This window comes from Rhinopithecus roxellana, chromosome 13, assembly GCF_007565055.1.
Source record: "Rhinopithecus roxellana isolate Shanxi Qingling chromosome 13, ASM756505v1, whole genome shotgun sequence".
NCBI lineage: Eukaryota > Metazoa > Chordata > Mammalia > Primates > Cercopithecidae > Rhinopithecus > Rhinopithecus roxellana.
This window is the reverse complement of record NC_044561.1, coordinates 54,645,852-54,657,448: the sequence shown is the minus strand read 5'-3', so window position 1 is coordinate 54,657,448 and position 11,597 is coordinate 54,645,852.

Below are 11,597 nucleotides of genomic sequence, written 5' to 3'. Positions count from 1 at the left end.
GGCTTGTAATCCTAGCTACTCAAGAGGCTGAGGCAGGAGAATCACTTGAACCCGGGAGGCGGAGGTTGCAGTGAGCCCACGTCATGCCATTGCACTCCAGCCTGGGCAACAGAGAGACTCCATCTCAAAAACAAACAAGAAAAACAAAAGTGATGCCAGCCCCAGCCCCACTAGACCCCTTTCATCCGCCCCCAGTCTCTGCCTCTGGCTAAAGAGAGGCTCACCACTACACCCCACTGCCACATATCTTCAGGAAAAGGATTACCTAATTCCTGGACAGTCGAGAATGCCTAACCAAAAAAACAAAAACCCTGGAGCATGTCCTCAACTTTGCAGCAGTCGTGGGAGAGGAGCAGCAGCACCCGGGCTTCACAGGCAACCCAGTCTGAAGAACTCAGCCCTCTCCTGGTGCTTCCCTGTGAGAAGCACCTCACAAAAGCACCAACAATGGAATGCTGAGACCTTCTTCCAACACATGGAAAGCAATGTGAGAGCCAGGGTGTTTCAGCATGAGTCAATCTACATCTAGTACAGGGTAAGATAATAAACAAAGCTCATAACAAGAAGACTGTTCATTGTTTAATGTTGCTGTAACATATTACCATGAGCTTGGTAACTTAAGATAACCCAACTTTATGATCTCACAGTTCTGAGAGAAAGATTCCTGAAATGGGTCTTACTGGGCTAAAAATAAAAGCAAAGCTGTATTCCTTCTGGTAGCTCCACGGGAGGATTCATTTCTTCGCTTTTTCCAGCTTCTAGAGGCTGCCTGCATTCCTGGTTCTGCATCTCTCTTCCTTGTCAAATCCAGCAGGCACAGTTCTCTGACTCCTGTTTCCATTATCACATCTTCCCTGTCTCTCCTGCTTCCCTCTTTCACCCGAGAAGAATCTTTGTGATTACATTGGATCCATGTGGCTACACCAAAATAATCTCTCCATTTAAAATTGTTAACTTAATTACATCTGCAAAGTCCATTTGCCACAAAAAGTAACATATTCGCCGGGCGCGGTGGCTCACGCCTGTAATCCCAGCTCTCAGGGAGGCAGAGGCGGGAGGATAGCTTGAGCCCAGGAGTTCGAGACCTGCCTGGGTAATACAGCGAGACCCCGTTCTCCACAAAAAGGAAAAAAAAAAAAAAAAAGACAAAAAAAAAAAAAGTAACATATTCATATGTGCTGGGGATTAGGTCATGGCCATGGTGAGGGGACATTATTCTGCCTACTGTAAATACCATAATCATTTGTGAAAATGAACCAAGATGGCAGCAAGAGAAACTCCACAGAGAAGCCTATTGTTAGTTTATTAATGAACATGGTGTTGGTTGCCGGAGGAAAACCATAAGCTTCCAAGCACCGCTGGAGAAATAACATCAGTTGTTTCCAATCAATCAGTGTTAGATGAATCCAGGCACATGCCCCACCTCAGCCTGACCTGAGAATAGGGTAATTGGGACATATGTCAGAGGCTCAGGAGTCCCTAAAAAATTTTCAAATAGAGTTTCTTTTTAAAATGTCTGAACACCTTTTATTGCACATAAAATCTACCTTAAAGTGGACAAGATGGGAACCAAACATTGAAATCTGTGAATTGAATAAATCCAGTGAAGAGTGTTGGTTTCAGCCAGAAATCAGTATAAATCATGAAAATAAGTGGATTTTAAATTCCTGTTCAAGGCTGGGCACGGTAGCTCATGCCTGTAATCTCAATAGTTTGAGAGGGTTTTGAACCCAGGAGTTCCAAACCACACTGAGCAACATAGCAAGACTTCGTCTCTACAGTCAATCAGTCAATCAATTCCTGGTCAATGTGATATGGGTATTCAACTCTTAAACCCCAACAGAAATGATGACCTAGAAATAGGTGCTGGCCGGGGGCGGTGGCTCACACCTATTATCCCAGCACTTTGGGAGGCCGAGGTGGGTGAATCACCTGAGGTTGGTGGTTCGAGACCAGCCTGGCCGACATGGCAAAACCCCGTCTCTACTAAAAATACAAAAATTAGCCAGGCGTGGTGGTGCGCACCTGTAATCCCAACTACTTGGGAGGCTGAGGCAGGAGAATCGCTTGAACCCGGGAGGTGGAGGTTGCAGGGAGCTGAGGTGGCACCACTGCACTCCAGCCTGGTGACAGAGTGAGACTCCATCTCAAAAAAAGAAAAGAAGAAGAAGAAGAAGAACTAAAAATAGGTGTTGTTCCACTGTGAGCTGCATAGAGCAGGTGCATGCAAACCTAGCCCCAAAGGCCAAAGGAGCTAAGAGGCTGAAGAAAGAAGTTGACAAAACTAAGTTTCTCAAAAATAAATATTTAATAGAGAAACAAAGAGAAGTAGCTCATACCTCAGGCAGCCACAGTAGGTTTCTGAACCTGCACGTCAGAATGTATTGTGTTGTTTTGTGTGTTGTGTTTTGTTTTGTTTAGAGACTGAATCTCACTCTGTCACTCTGTCACCCAGACTGGAATGCAGTGGCATGATCATAGCTCACTGCAGCCTCCAACTCCTGGGCTCAAGTGATCCTCCTGCCTTAGCCTCCCAAGTAGCTGGGACTACAAGTGCAGGCCACCACGCCCAGCTAAGGGGTGTGTGTGTGTGTGTGTGTGTGTGTGTGCATTAAAGAACTACCCGAGACTGGGTAATTTATAACGGAAAGAGGTTTAATTGACTCACAGTTCCACATGGCTGGGGAGGTCTCAGGAAACTTACAATCATGGCAGAAGGCCAAGGAGAAGCAAACATCTTCACGAGGTGGCGAGGTGGGGGCAGGTACCACCACTGTCACAAAAGATCTCACAAGATCTCTCTCAGATCTCATGAGAACTCCCTCGCTATCGTGAGAACAGCATGGAGGAAACCGCCCTCATGATCCAATCACCTCCCACCAGGTCCCTCCCTCAATAAGTGGGGATCACAATTCGAGATGATATTTGGATGGGCACACAGAGCCAAACCTTATCAATATGTGTGTGTAGAAGGGGTCTCACTATGTTGCGCAGGCTGGTCTCGAACTCCTGAGCTCAAGCAGTCCTCCTGCCTCATCCCCACAAGTAGCAGGGATTACAGGTGCACACTATCACGCCTGGATAATTTATTTTTATTTTTACTTTTTGTAGAGTTGGATTCTCACTATGTCATCCAGGCCAGTCTCTAACTTCTGGCCTCAAGCAGTCCTCCCTCCTCAGCCTCCCAAAGTGATGGGACTGCAGGTGTATGCCACCATGCCGGGCCAGAAGGTATTCTTTTTATACAAGCTTTTAGGGCAAAATATGTGCTAACAATGAATGAAGAATTGGTGTCTGTTGGAATATTGCATTTTAGTATACCTGAATTGTTAAGCCTTTGTGTGTGTATATAGCTAATCTCAAGAAAAATAGAATGTAATAGGAACTATCTTGCTGTGTTTAACCAGTTTTTGGTTGTTGCTGTTTGCTAAAGACAGGGTCTCGATTTGTCACTCAGGCTGTAGTGATGTAGCATGACTGTAGCTCAGCAGCCTCGAACTCCTAGATTCATGCAATCCTCCCACCTCAGCCTCCCAAGTAGCTAGGACTACAGGTGTGCAGCACCACACCTGGCTAATTTTAATGAGTTTTTTAAAAAGTGTTCATAAAAGATAATATTTAAGGTGATGGATATCTCAAAAACCAAGCTTTAATCTTTAACATTATATGAATCTATCAAATGATCAAATGGATCCCCAAAATGTATACATCTATTATGTATCAATAAAAAAGATTCCAGGCCAGGTGGGGTGGCTCAGGCCTGCAACCCAAGCACTTTAGGAGACCAAGGCAGGAGAACTGCTTGAGGCCAAAAGCTGGAGACCACCCTCGGCAACATAGCAAGACCCCCATCTCTACAGTATAAAAGAATAAAATAAAAAGAGTCCAAGAAATAAGTTAAATTATATTATGGGGAAGGGTTCCCTGAAAGAACAATAATTTACATCTTTAAAAAAAGTAAAATGCTAAAAAATGGAAGTATAGGCTGGGCGCGGTGGCTCATGCCTGTAATCCCAGCACTTTGGGAGGCCAAGGCAGGCGGATCACGAGGTCAAGAGTTCGAGACCAGACTGGCCAACATGGTGAAACCCCATCTCTACTAAAAATACAAAAATTAGCCAGGCATGGTGGTGGGTGCCTGTAATCCCAGTTGCTTGGGAGGCTGAGACAGAAGAATCGCTTGAAACCAGAAGGCAGAGGTTGCAGTGAGCCAAGATGGTGCCACTGCACTCCAGCCTGGTCAACAAGAGTGAAATTCTGTCTCAAAAAAAAAAGGAAGTTTAAAAACAAGCATTTATGCAACATTTTAAAATACAAATATTAAATTATCCTAAATGGCAGCACTATTTATATTGCTAGATGGTGTTGTGCAACATTGAATTGTATGCTTTCAAATGACTAATTGTATCTTCTATGAATTTCACCTCAATTTGAAAAATATTGCTAAAACCAGATAACCTTTATTTATTTTTTATTTTTTGAGATGGAATCTTGCTCTGTTGCCCAAGCTGGAGTGCAATGGCACAATCTTGGCTCACTGCAACTTTCGCCTCCCAGGTTCAAGTAATTCTCCGGCCTCAACCTCCCAAGTAGCTGGGATTACAGGCATGCACCACCACGCCTGGCTAATTTTTGTATGTTTAGTAGAGACGGGTTTCACTGTGTTGGTCAGGCTGGTCTCAAACTCCTGATCTCAGGTGATCTGCCTGTCTCAGCCTCCCAAAGTGCTGGGATTACAGGGATGAGCCACTGCCCCCAACCCAGATAACCTTAATATTTTTTTATGGGCTTTTTTTTTTTTTTAATGGAATCTCACTCTGTTGCCCAGGCTGGAATGCAGTGGCCTAATCTCAGCTCACTGTAACCTCCACCTCCCAGGTTCAAGTGATTCCCCTGCTCCAGCCTCCCGAGTAGCTGGGATTACAGGTGTGCACCACCATACCTGTTAATTTTTGTATTTTTAGTAGAGATGGGGGTTTCACCATGTTGGCCAGGCTGGTCTCGAACTCCTGACCTCAAGTCATCCACCCACCCCAGCCTCCCAAACTGTTGGGATTACAGGCATGAGCCACCACACCTGGCCCCAGATAACCTTTAAAATGTTTTTATTTTAGTCCTTATTTTACACCAAGCCCTTCTCATAGGTAAAGTTCAATAAGTTAAAAATTAATCTTCTTATTGCTATTAGTACAGCCTTTATTTAGACCATAAATTTTCACAGGCTTAGTACTATGCCCAGAAATTTATCTCTAAATAAACTTTCATTTGCGTTTTAAATTTGTTTTTATTTTATGCCACGTCACCTCTGTTTTAAAAAATAATTAAAATATTAAAAGTTTTTGTTTTAAAATAGTTTCAAACTTGTAGAAAAGTTGTGGCCAGGCACAGTGGCTCCACCCTGTAATCACAGCACCTTGGAGGGGAAGCCAGGAGAATCACTTGAGCACAGGAGTTCGAGATCAGGCTGAGCAACATACAGACAGAGACCCTGTGTCTAAAAAATATTCTTTTTTTTTTAATTAGCCAGGCATGGTGGTGCACGCATGTAGTCCCAGCTACTTGGGAGGCGGAGCTCAAGGCTGCAGTGAGTTGTGATTGCACCACTGAACTCCAGCCTGGGTGACAGAGCAAGACTCGGTCCCGAAATGTAAAGAAAGAAGGAAAAGTTGCAAAAAATAAAAATGGTGTCAAGAACATTCAATGTAAGCAGAGCTGGTGGTTCACAACTATAATCCCAGCACTTTGGGAAGCTAAGGTGAGAGGATCACTTGAGGCCAGGAGTTCAAGACCAACCTAGGCATAGCGAGACCTTGTCTCAAAAAAAAAAAAAAAAAATTCCATATCCTTAACTTAGATTAACCTAGTTCATTTTACTTCATTTGCGTCTTCATGTTCTTTCTCTCCCTCTGTTAAGCAGAATACCATACACCAGTGTCAATCACTGAGAAAGAAACATCATACACTGATTACCAATCCCAAGAGAGGACCCTAAACACCTCGTTAATTTCTGCTAAGATTCCTGCATTTGCTAGGAGATTTTGCACAAACCTAGCTGCCCCACCGAGCATAAGTCCAGGGAGATAGAACACTTGCACAAGTCAGGCAAAGCAACTTTATTACACCCGGAAAGGCGGCAAAAGCCAACAGAAGCCTAGGATCCATGGTCAGCTGGTCCCCAAGCCTCAAGAAAGGTGCATAAGACAGAGGAAGTCTCATGTGCATGAGCTCCACTTCACACTGCAGCTGAGGGACTCAGGACTCCACCGCTCCACTCTGGGTTTTATACTCTGGCCAGGACTTGACTTAACTGATCCCAAGTGTTGCAGGACATCCGTTTTAGGAGGAACGCGGAGAGAGCCTGGCTTGTTCCTCCTTATCTCAGGATGTTGCAATCTTGGTACATTCTGCCTGGCGAATTGCAAGCAAGAAGGGGAGAGCTGGGTTGACCAAGGTTCTTTGGGGACTTGTTCTCTGTCTGTCTCTCTCTCCCTCTCTCATTCTTTTCTCTCTCTTTCTCATTCTCTCTCTCTTTCTCTCCCTCTGTGTGTGTGTGTGTGTGTGTGTGTGTGTGTGTGAGTGAGTGTCACTAAGAATCTGAACTGACATTTTTTTTTGGAGACAGGGTCTTGCTCTGTCACCCAGGCTGGAGTACAGTGGCGCAATCTTGGCTCACTACAACCTCCATCTCCCAGGTTCAAGCGATTCTCCTGCCTCAGCCTCCAAGTAGCTGGGGTTACAAGCATGCACCACCACTCCTGCTAGTAGAGACGGGGTTACACCATCTTGGTAAGGCTGGTCTCAAACTCCTGACCTCAGGTGATCCACCCACCTCAGCCTCCCAAAGTGCTGGGATTACTTACAGGTGTGAGCCACTTTGCCTGGCCTCTTACATAATTTATCAACTTCCATAATGTTAACATTAATACAATACTTTAATCTGCTATTTGTGTTCCAATTTTGTCAATTGACTGCATAATTTCCTTTCTCCCCCAGTATAAGATCTAGGGTTGGCAGGGCATGGTGGCTCATGCCTGTAATTCCAGCACTTTGGGAGGTCAAGGCGGGTGGATCATCTGAGGTCAGGAGTTCAAGACCAGCCTGGCCAACATGGTGAAACCCCATCTCTATGAAAAATACAAAAATGAGCTGGGCATGGTGGTGGACACCTGTAACCCCAGCTACTTGGGAGGCTGAGGCAGGAGACTCACTTGAACCCAGGAGGCGGAGTTTGCAGTGAGCCGACATCAAGCCATTGCACTCCAGCCTAGGCAACAAGAGTGAAACTCCGTCTCAAAAAAACAAAAAGATCCAGGGTCAGGTATTTTATTTAAATTACATGTCTCCTTGGCCTCCTTTAATCTGAAACATTTCCGTATATTTTGTTTTTTATTATGTTGACATTTTTCAAGATACAATTCCCCTGCCTCTAAAAAAAAAAAAAAAAACTTTATGAGCCAGAGCAGTAGATGTGCCTGCAGTCCCAGTACTTTAGAGGCTGCAGTGAGAGAATTATTAGAGCTGAGGAGTTGGTGACCAGCCTGGGCAACATAGTGAGACTCCACCCCTAAAAAAAAAAAAGGTATTTCAAGAATACATACATACCGTTTTGAAAAGTAGTATAGCATTGTTATAGACGGAGTCTCACTCCATTGCCAGGGTGGAGTGCAGTGGTGCAATCTCAGCTCACTGTAACCTCTGCCTCCCAGATTTAAGCGATTCTCCCGCCTCAGCCTCTCGAGTAGATGGGACTACAGGCACACACCACCATGCCCAGATAATTTTTGTATTTTTGTATTTTTAGTAGAGACAGGGTTTCACCATGTTGGCCAAGATGGTCTTGATCTCTTGACCTCGTGATCCACCTGCCTCAGCCTCAAAGTGCTGGGATTACAGGCGGGAGCCACTGTGCCAGGCCAATTATACCATTTTACATTCCTTCTATCAGTGACTAACAGTGTACAATAGTTCCAGTTCCGGCCGGGCGCGGAACTGAAACCCCATATCTACTAAAAAGACAAAAAGTTAGCTGGGCGTGGTGGCGGGTGCCTGCAGTCCCAGTTACTTGGGAGGCTGAGGCAGGAGAATGGCGTGAACCCGGGAGGCAGCGGTTGCAGTGAGCTGCAATCACACTACTGCACTCCAGCCTGGGCAACAGAGCGAGACTCCGTCTCAAAAAAAAAAAAATGTATTTCAAGAAACTACTAACCTGTTTTGCTAACCTGTTTTGCAAAGTAGTGTAGCATAGTTATGCCTTTTTTTTTTTTTTTGAGACAGAGTCTCACTCTGTCACCAGCATGGAGTGCAGAGGCATGATCTCGGCTCACAGAAACCTCTGCCTCCCAGGTTCAAGCGATTCTCCTGCCTCAGCCTCCCAAGTAACTGGGACTACAGGACCACCACGCCCAGATAATTTTTGTATTTTTAGTAGAGATGGGTTTCACCATGTTGGCCAGGATGGTCTCGATCTCCTGACCTCGTGATCCACCCACCTCAGCCTCAAAGTGCTAGGATTACAGGCAGGAACTACCACACCTGGCCAGTTATACCATTTTATATTCCTTCCAGCAATGACTAACAGTGTACAAGAGTTCCAGTTCCGGCCAGGCATGGTGGCTTACGCCTGTAATCCCAGCACTTTGGGAGGCCGAGGCAGGCAGATCACCTGAGGTCAGGAGTTCAAGAGCAGCCCGGCCAACATGGTGAAACCCCATTTCTACTAAAAATACAAAAATTAGCCGGGTGGGTTGGTGGGCACCTGTAATCTCAGCTACTTGGGGAGACTGAAGTGAGAGAATCGCTTGAACCCGGGAGGCAGAGGTTGCAGTGAGCCGAGATCACGCCACTGCACTCCAGCCTGGGAGAACGAGACTCCATCTCAAAAACAAACGAACAAACAAACAAAAACACAGGAATTCCAGTTCTGCCACATCCTCACCAATACTTGGTAGCATCAGTGTTTTCAATCTAGCCGTTCTAATAACGGGTGGTGGTCTCTCATTACAGTTTTCTGCTATATTTGCATTTCCCTAATGACTACTAATATTGAACACATTTTCATATGCTTGTCATTCTTACATCTTTGATGAACTATCTGTTCAGATCTTTCTTGCCCCTTTCTTTACTGAGTTGTTTATTATCTATTATAATCTTGAGTTTATTCTGTGTACAAATCCTTTGTCTGTAATATGTTTTGCAAACATTTTATCCCAGTCTGTGACTTGTCTTTTCGTATATATTGTTTTTTTTTTTTTTTTTTTTTTAGTAGAGATGGGGTTTCACCATATTAGCCAGGATGGTCTTGATCTCCTGACCTCGTGATCCGCCCGTTCTCGGCCTCCCAAGACTTGTCATTTCATTCTCTTAAAACTGTCCTTTGAGGAGCGGAAGGTTGTTTTGTTTTGTTGTGTTTTTGAGACAGGGTCTTGCTCTGTCACCCTAGTTACAGTGCAGCAGCTCAATCACAACTCCCTGCGACCTCTGCCTCCCAGGCTCAAGCAATCCTTCCACCTCTGCCTCCTAAGTAGCTGGGACTAGAGGTGCATGACACTACACCCAGCTAATTTTTAAATTTTTTGTAGAGACAAAGTCTCATTATGTTTCCCAGGCTAGTCAGAGACAGAAGATTTTAAGCTGTGGTAAAAGAAAGTGGATCAGTGGTTACCTGGGGCTTCAGGAGTTATGGCCAGGATTGGCTGCAAATGGACAGGTGGGATCTTTTCCAGGTGATTTAAATGTTTCAAAACTGGATTGTGGTGATGGTTGCACAGCCTTGTAGATTTACTAAGAATCCCCAAGACAGGTGCATCACTTGAGCCTAGTAGTTCAAGACAGTCTAGGTAAGTAAATGGTGAAATCCCGTCTCTACAAAGAAATTTAAAATTATCCAGGCATGATGGCATACACCTGTAGTCCCAACTGACTCAGGAGGCTAAAGCGAGAGAATTGCTTGAGGCTTCAGTCCAGGAGGTCCAGGCTGCAGTGAGCTATAGTCACACCACTGCACTCCAGCCTGGGCAAGAGTGGGACCCTGCCTAGAGAAGAGAAGGAAAGGGAAGGGAAAGGGGAAGAGAAAGGGGAAAGGGAAGGTGAGGGGAAGGGAGGGGAAGGGGAGGGGAGGGAAGGGAAAAGGGAAGAGAAGGGGGAAGGGAGGGGGAAGGGAGGGGGAAGGGGGGAGGGAAGGGAGGGGAAGGGAGGGAAGGGAGGGGGAATCAAAGGGAGGGGAAGGGAGGGATCGGGGAAGGGTAGAGGGAGGGTTTGAAGGTGAAGCGGCTTTTGGAGGGGGAAGGGAGGGGAAGGGAGGAAAGGGGAAGGAAGGGAGGAGGGGAAGGCCCGAGGGAAGGGAGGGAGGGAAAGGGGGAAAGGGAAGGGGAAAAATACATTCCATTCTCAGAAAAAAATTAAATCATTCTTACCAGCAGCATATCCAATTGGGTAGAAAAACATTACCTTTTAAAATGAGGCTGGGCATGGTGGCTCACAGTTATAATCCCAGCACTTTGGGAGGCCGAGGTGGGCAGATTACTTGAGGCCAGGAGTTCAAGACCAGCCTGGTCAACGTGGTGAAACCCCCTCCCTACTAAAAATAAAAATAAACAGCAGGATGTGGTGGCACGCACCTGCATTCCCAGCTACTTAGGAAGCTGAGGCATGAGAATCTCTTGAATACATGAGGTGGAGGTTGCAGTGAGCCGAGATCGTGCCACTGCACTCCAGCCTGGGCCCTGTCTCAGAAAAAAATTAAATTAAATTTTTTAAAAATGAGACTGTGTTGGCTCACACCTGTAATCCCAGCACTTTGGGAAGCCGAGGTGGGAAGATTCCTTGAGGTCAGGAGTTTGAGACTAGCCCAGCCAACATAGTGAGAACCTGCCTCTACAAAATAAATAAAATAAGCTGAGGCCGGGTGCGGTGGCTCATGTCTGTAATCCCAGCACTTTGGGAAGCCAAAGCAGGCAGATCATCTGAGGTCAGGAGTTCGAGACCAGCCTGGCCAACATGGTGAAACCCTGTCTCTACTAAAAATACAAAAAGTATCTGGGCGTGGTAGCAGGCACCTGTAAACCCAGCTACTTGGGAGGGTGAGGCGGGAGAATCACTTAAACCCAGGAGGAGGAGGTTACAGTGAGCAGAGATCGTGCCACTGCACTCCAGCCTGGGGCACAGAGTGCGACTCTGTCTCAAAAAATAATAATAAATAAATAAATAAGCTCAGTGGCCAAGTTTAGAGGCTCATATCTGTAATCCCAGCAGTTTGGGAGGCCAAGATGAGAGGATTGCTTAAGCCCAGGGTTTGAGATCAGCCTGGGAACATAGCGAGACCTCATCTCTACAAAAAAAAAAAAAAATTAATTAGTGGGCATGGTGGTGCACACCTGTAGTCCCAGCTACTCTGAAGGGTGAAGTGGGAGGATTACTTGAGCCCCAGAGATGGAGCCTGCAGTGAGTGATGATCACGCCACTGAACCCGGAAGGCGGAGGTTGCAGTGAGCCAGGGCAACAGAGTGAGACCCTGTCTCAAAAAAAAAAAAAAGATTCTGACATGCTACAACATGGATGAACCCTGGCAACATTATGCTAAGTGAAATAAACCAGTCACA